This window comes from Stenella coeruleoalba, assembly GCF_951394435.1.
Source record: "Stenella coeruleoalba genome assembly, chromosome: 4".
In the NCBI taxonomy this organism is placed as follows: Eukaryota; Metazoa; Chordata; class Mammalia; order Artiodactyla; family Delphinidae; genus Stenella; species Stenella coeruleoalba.
This window is the reverse complement of record NC_137149.1, coordinates 30,870,329-30,877,992: the sequence shown is the minus strand read 5'-3', so window position 1 is coordinate 30,877,992 and position 7,664 is coordinate 30,870,329.

Sequence of the window (7,664 nt, the reverse complement as noted above, 5' to 3'; positions counted from 1 at the left end):
CTCAAAGGGAAATAGTTGAGGTAAGATATATTCCCTGAATAACTACACATCAATGTGTTTTCAATACAGTATTACCTAACTTTGATGCTGTTATCAAAGTCCCAAGAGAGAGAACAATGTTACGTTTTGCATGACTTATGGGCAGGCCACAGCACTTACATAATGAAAACACACACACACACACACACACACACACACACACACACAATATATATATATATATATAAAGAAAGCATTGGAAAGCAAGAGAAAAAAGCTAGAACATCTAGATACTGATTTCTTTTGTTTAAGTGTATTTGTTCTGTTTGTAACAAGTTTCTCATTCTGCATTGGAGAAAAAATGAAACATTATATTCTTCCTTCCTAGACCTCCCTTATTTTAGGATATTCCCATGTATTTTAGGGGTTCATGTGACTTGACTCTCATTTGGAAACTATCACTGTAGTAGACTGAATAATGGCCCCCAAGAGATGTTCTGTCCAAATCCCTGGAACTGTGAACGTTACCTTATATCCAAAGGGACTTTGCAGATGTGACTAAATTAAGGATTTTGAGACGGAGAGATTATCCTGGATGATCCAACTGGGTCTGATGTAATCACAAGGGTCCTAATAAAAGGGAAGCAAGAAGGTCAAAGAAGGAGGAGATGGGATGACAGATATAGAAGCTGGAGTGATGCACTTTGAAGGTGGAGGAAGTGGGCCAGGAGCCAAGCAAGGCAGGTGGTCTCTAAAAGCTGGAGAAGACAAGGAAACAGACTCTCCCCTGGAGCCTGCAGAAGGAACCAACCCTGCCAATACCTTGCTTTTTAACCCCTTAGGATTCATTTTGGATTTCTGACCTCCAGAACTCTAAGAGAATAAATTTGTGTTTTAAGCCACTAAGTTTGTGATAATTTGTTACATCAGCAAAGGAAACTAACATAGTACCTCTTCCCCTGCTTCCAAACTCACCCCTTTGCTCTCTACCCTGCAGCCACCTTCGAGTGACCTTATATAATGCAAACCTGTTTGCTTAAAGTTTTTCACTGGCTCCTCATTGTTTAGAAGATTACGTCCAAATTCCTTTGCAAGTTGCCTTCATCTCCCTTCACTGCCCTTACCTTCTCTCCCTCCTCTTGGCTACCCTTTCTCTTTCCTTTCACTGGTTCTCACTCTAGACCCTGGGCTTTTGCAATGCTGTTCCTCCTTCTGGAAGAGGGTGTCTACCTGTCTCAGTCCGGTAAATTTGTTTCTTTCAACATCTCCTAGACTACGAAGACATTAGGACTGCCCTAAACAGAGTTGATTGCTCTCCTCTCAACGTTCCCATCACATTTTCTATGCACCTTGGTGATACATAGCACATACCACCCTGTGTTGTCACTGGGCTGTTTACACCTGCTTCTCCTGGCAGGCGCCGATCCTAGGCAGGAACACCAGAAGAGCCTGATAAATCCTTGCCAAAGGCATCAATGATCGTGCCTGTGTCACCCATCTTGCCTCTGGGTCTCCAGTGAGCAGCGCCATATCTCTTTTCCTCCTTGAGCATAATGCAGATGGGTTTTTCAATGGTTCCTTGACATTTACCAAACAGACCTACATCTTCATAGCCTTCCATAGCCCTTGAATCATAGGCTTTCAAGCCAGAGAAATGCTCCAGGAGAGGCTGGGGTGGGAGGCCGGGTCAATGGATGTTTTTAGTTTGAGCGCAACCCTCGTACATATGGACACAAACACAGGAAGAGCAGGCCCAGCATGGGAATATTTTTAGAAGAAAAGATAGATAAGAATTCCAAATCATGGGACGTTAACATCAACCTTTAACCTTTAACTAATGATTTCAAAGCACTTTGAAAAAAAATCCAACCACATGAAGGTGGTGATTATTTTTTCTCACGCATCCCAGGCTCACGTTCCCCACTTCCTCATGTCTGCTTCCTGGGATCACCCCCAAACAAACCATCTGCCCCCGGTTCTTGTCTCAGCGTCTATTTTTAGGAAAACCCAAGGTAAGGCACTGTGTAAAGCCACATGGTTACACATTGGTGAAAGCCAAGACTTTATGATTTAATTTATGGGGATGGAGCTAAGAAAATGTTCCTGCCCTTTCATTTCAAAGTCTCACCTATTCTAATCATCTGGCAACTTTGAGGATACTCTGCTTCTCTTTCCCCCGACTGGCAACAACTCCGTCTTGAGGGGCCATGTCAGCCTGCACTCCCAAGTTATAACACCCAGAATCAAGCCAGATCAGATATAACACTAATGTAGGACTATCTAACGCAAACATGCCATTAAAAGAATAAAGACTGTTTTCTATCACTCTTGGACTTGACCTGTGAAGCTTTCAAACAGACACATGGAAACAATCACAATGAAAAGATTTCATGCATTTTTGGAACAAAGCTTAGTTATTCAAAATACCTTTATATTTGGATCCCATCACATTACAGGATTTTAGAGAAACTCTTAGTTTTATTCTCAGAGCTATAGATTTCTTATTTAATAATTGATGATGATGATGATGTAGAAATAAAGTGACTCAGTTTGAGGGTTCAGTTATAATTTTGAATTATTCACTGAAGATTTTTCCCATCGATTCTATTGTCTGAGGATCCCAAAGCAGTTCTTGGTAACAATGATAACTTTTCACATTTTCATGGAAAGGCCAACTCCATGTAAAGGACCAACTGTAGAGGTTTCATTTTTTATTCAAATGCATCAGAGCCATCTTGACTTTTCAGATTTTTATTTTTATAACTTAAAAAATATATATTTATTTATTTGGCTGCACCGGGTCTTCCTTGCAGCATGCGGGATCCTCATTGCCAAGTGTGGGATCTTTAGTTGCGGCATGCAGACTCTTAGTTGCGGCATGTGGGATCTAGTTCCCTGACCAGGGATCAAAGCTGGGCCCCCTGCATTGGGAGCATGGAGTCTTAGCCACTGGACCATCAGGGAAGTCCTTGTTTTTATAACTTTGAATATCAGAGAAAATTCATCACCTTGCTCCTTTTAAAGCAGAGGCATCAGGACCTCAATGGTTAGAATAAAGAAGATTAAATTAACCCTGAGTTGTCATGCATCTGACTGTGGACTCCAAGAGCTAGGAAGGCCCAGATTTTCCGAAGAATTGAACTTTGGTTCTTGACTCAAGTGTAGTGTGGAGTCTCAACCTGGCACTCTTGAACCTGAATGGTATTAAGAAAGCACCCAGCTCATGTGTTGTCCACAGAAACAATTGACCCTCACATTTCCTTATCAAGACTTGATATAGGAACTTCCCTGGTGGCGCAGTGGTTAAGAATCCGCCTGCTAATGCAGGGGACGCGGGTTTGATCCCTGGTCCAGTAAGATCCCACATGCCGTGGAGCAACTAAGCCCGTGAGCCACAGCTACTGAGCCCGTGCATCTAGAGCCCGTGCTCCTCGGCAAGAGAAGCCACCGCAGTGAGAAGTCTACGCACCGCAACAAGGAGTAGCCCCCGCTTGCCGCAACTAGAGAAAAGCCCGCACACAGCAAGGAAGACACAACACAGCCATAAATAAATAAATAATTGAATCATAATAAAAAAAAGACTTGATTATAAGTGAAGAGTGTCTCTGAGTGTTTCTGTAGAAACAGGAGATTCTCTACCCCTACCTTCTCAAATCCATTTTAGGTCTGAAGCTGAGCCACTCGATGGGTGCAACCATGGCTCCTGGAATCAAACACATTGACCATAGATCAGAAAGAAGGGGTTTAGTCTGCTTCTGCACTCTTCTTATATGTTTGTCAAATATGAATATACTGTTATCCATCTACATACCCTAAAATAGTCAATTTTACTATGTATAAATTATACTTCATATGTAATTAAACTTGAATTTAAAAAAAATAAATCAGTGCTTGGGAAACAGGTTTCTATGAGGAAAGTCTGAAATAAATGGGTTTATTTAATTTAGAGAAGATAAATTTGGGAGTACTTTCATAATGTTGGAAATCTTAATGCCAGTTTTCCCCTCCACCTTAAGGGTCACTCTGCACCATTATATTTTGTAAAAAGGGAAAAACTTAGATTCAACCATGAGTAGTTTAGTTGGCGTCAGGATAGTGTGCAGTGGGCTTTGTCATGCCAATTTCAGAAGACGCACATAGGGTGGTTATCGGTCCACTGGAGTCCAATCTTTTTTAAGGACTTCTTGCCAGGATGATTTATGCAGATACACTTGTTATTCTTTTAAGTGTCCATGAGGTACCTGTTGGAAAATAAACACACACACACACACACGCGCGTGCGCACACACATGCACACACACACACACACACACACACCCCTATATGCATCTCCCAAGGACCAATATAAATTCTCAGAAATAATACGTACCAAACACATAAAAAGGAAGAAATTCCTTTCCCTAATTGACTTATAATTTATAAGGTTTAATCTGTCCACAGTAAAATTGGCTCTTAATCGCTCCATCACTGACCCCTCAGTGGCAACTTCCTTAGCTGCATGAGCACCCCTCTTGTTTCAAACCTTTAAGCCAGTGTTAGTGAAAATATGGTTCTCTCCCTTCTCCCAGTCTTTGGCTTGGTTGTACCTTTTGGCTCAACACCTACCAAGAGGTGAACCCAGTTTTTCAGGTAACATGTACAGTTTTCAACTTTATAATAGGGGGTATCCTGCTGTATGTAACCTTTTGGACTTATCTTTCACTTATGATTATATTGATAAGATTTATCCATATTGCTGTGTGGCATTGCAGTTCATAACTTTTCAGTGGTGTGTTGTCCATCTTCCATAGTTTGTTAATCTACTTCACCACTGAGGGGCATTTGTGTTACCAGGTTTTTACTGTTATGAACGGCCCTGCTGACAACATGAAATACCGGAGAAGACAGGGATCTGCAGGATCGCTTATAAATTCCTGGTAAGAATATAAATTGGGGTAACGACTCTGCTAATAGTTTGGCATTGCCTACTAAAGTTGAACATGCACATACCCTAAGCACTCAGCGATTCAGTCCTAAGCACACACTCCACAGAAATTAGTGCAATGTGCGATAGAGATGTAGAAAAGAACAGCCAAAGCAATGGGGCAATGTATTTGGGAAAAGTTCAGAACCCTCAAGCTCAGGGAATGGGGCTGGGCTGGGCTGGGGGTGGAAGAGCCCTGAGGTGGAGAGCAGCAGCCTTCAGAAACCCAGTCAGGCACTCGCCCTCCACAGGATAACTCCTCCAGGCTTTACCCCCCGAGGGAGAAGCAGCTTTAAGAGGGAGATTGGATGTCATTCCTTGCCCCAAGAACTTGGAAATGGAGGAGTGGTGGGAAAATAACTGCCTGAGGTCAGTTAATCCCCACCTACCTTTCTCATCCTGACCTTTTAAACTGTGCTATTACTGTTGGGGACACCTGGAGCTGAGGTCCGAAGGCACTGGGTGTCCCAAGGCACTGGCGAGGGTGGAGCCAGGGCAGAGCCCAACCATATCCCCTCCTATTTTCTCCTTTCCACACTGAGCTGGACGACCTCCTTCCTGGACCACCCTAGCCCCTCAGTCTGACACCAAATTCAAAACACTCCCATCCAGGGAGGTCTGTTTCCTCCATTTTCTCACCATAGTTTCTTCAACCGCAGTCTCTGAGGGGAAGGAACCCACAGTTGTTCAGCATCTGGGTGGGATGTGTGGGTGTTTTCAAGTTGACACCTCGGAGCGCACTTCATCGTTTCCTGCCTAAGAGTAGATGTGTGTCTTATGTAGACAGGTTTCTTGTGGTTGCCATTCCATGATTACTTTCTTTTTATAATTTTTTTAAAGACTTTTTTTTTCTTTTTTCTTTTTTTCTGACAGCACAAGGGAACGATGTTTTAAAACGCTGGGTGGGACCTTCCCTGGTGGTCCAGTGGTTAAGATCCTACGCTTCCACTGTACGGAGCGCCAAGGGGGAGAAACACCAGGCTTAGTGGTAAAATGTTGAACACTTTCTCTTTGAGATGCAACCAGACAAGGGTGTCTACCATCACCAATTTTGGTGATGACCGTATTAGATGTCCTAGCCAGTGGGGTAAAGCAAAAGAAAAAACAAAAGATATAGGGATGAAAAAAGAATAAATAAAACTGTCATTATTCTCAGACGATGTAATTATATATGTACAAATCCAAAAGAATGGACAATTTTTGGAATTTGCAAGTGGGTTTAGCTAGTTTACTGAAATCAGTCAATTATGCAAAAATCAACTGAACTTCCAAACACCAAGAACAGTTGGAAAACAAAAATTTAAAAAGATGCTATTTACAGTGGCACCAAAATACATCAAATGCCTCTGAATAAACCTAACAAGATGTAGACTTGGAATTCAACAAGGCATAGATGCCTTATTTCAGAACAATGAGGAGAAAGTCTTGAATTTTCTTTTCTACTTTAGCTTGTTGTTCTGTCTTGGAAATAGAGCTTTCCCCTTGCTCTCCCTGAGGAGCACCCCTCCACCCTCTATTCACAGTGAGCCCAGGGTAAAGCCTCTACACCTGCTCACCTGTACCGCCCCAAAGGAGGTCTTCCCATTCAGTCAGGTGAGTGTCAACCCTTCTCAGAAGGATGTCGGCAAGAAACTCAGTGCTCTTCAAGGCTTCACTAGAAAAGGCCACCCGGACTTCCCTGGTGGTCCAGTGGTTAAGAATCTGCCTTGCAATGAAGGGGATGCCGGTTCAATCCCTGGTCAGGGAACTAAGATCCCACATGCTGTGGGACAACTAAGCCTGCGTGCCGCAATGAAAGATGCTGCGTGCCACAACTAAGACCCAATGCAGCCAAAAAAATAATAATAAATTCAAAATAAATAAATAAATATATTTTTTATAAAAGGCCACCTGTGGTTGTTTCTTCAGTCCCCAAAAGTATGATTGGGATGGACATACTTGGCAGTTGGAGTCACCCCTAGAATGGGTCCCTGGCCTGTGGAGTAAAAACTGTTATAGTGGAGATGGCCCCATGGAAGCCTCTGAAACTTCGCTTCCACACACCTGCCCCCACTGTCTCCAACCAAGATGATAAGTAAAAAACAATAGAACAGGGCTTCCCTGGTGGCGCAGTGGTTAAGAGTCTGCCTGCCAATGCAAGGGACACGGGTTGGAGCCCTGGTCCGGGAAGATCCCATATGCCGTGGAGCAACTAAGCCCGTGCACCACAACTATTGAGCCTGCGCTCCAGAGTCCGTGAGCCACAACTACTGAAACCAGTGTGCCTAGAGCCTGTGCTCCGCAACAAGAGAAGCCACCGCAATGAGAAGCCCACGCACCACAACGAAGAGTAGCCCCTGCTCGCCCCAACTAGAGAAAGCCCATGTGCAGCAACGAAGACCCAATGCAGTCAAAAATAAACAAATAAAATAGATACACATTAAAGAAATAAAAAATGTTAAAAAAAAAAAAGACAATAGAACATTCTGGGCCTTGATTAGCCACTCCTAAGAATCTAAAGCATGCAGGGGTCGCTGTCCTCCCTATCATCTCTTCTCTTAGTTGGCCAACTTGGTTTCTACAAACTGGATGATAACTAGAATGGTGAATGGCTGCATAGCTAGTCAGGAGCCTGAAAGAATTAGAAGGTCTGTGGCAAAAGGAGATATTGGGCAGGGGCATTTGCATGAATATAGGGAATAAAGACCACATGTTAAGATTTTCTCTATCCCATGTTAATGTC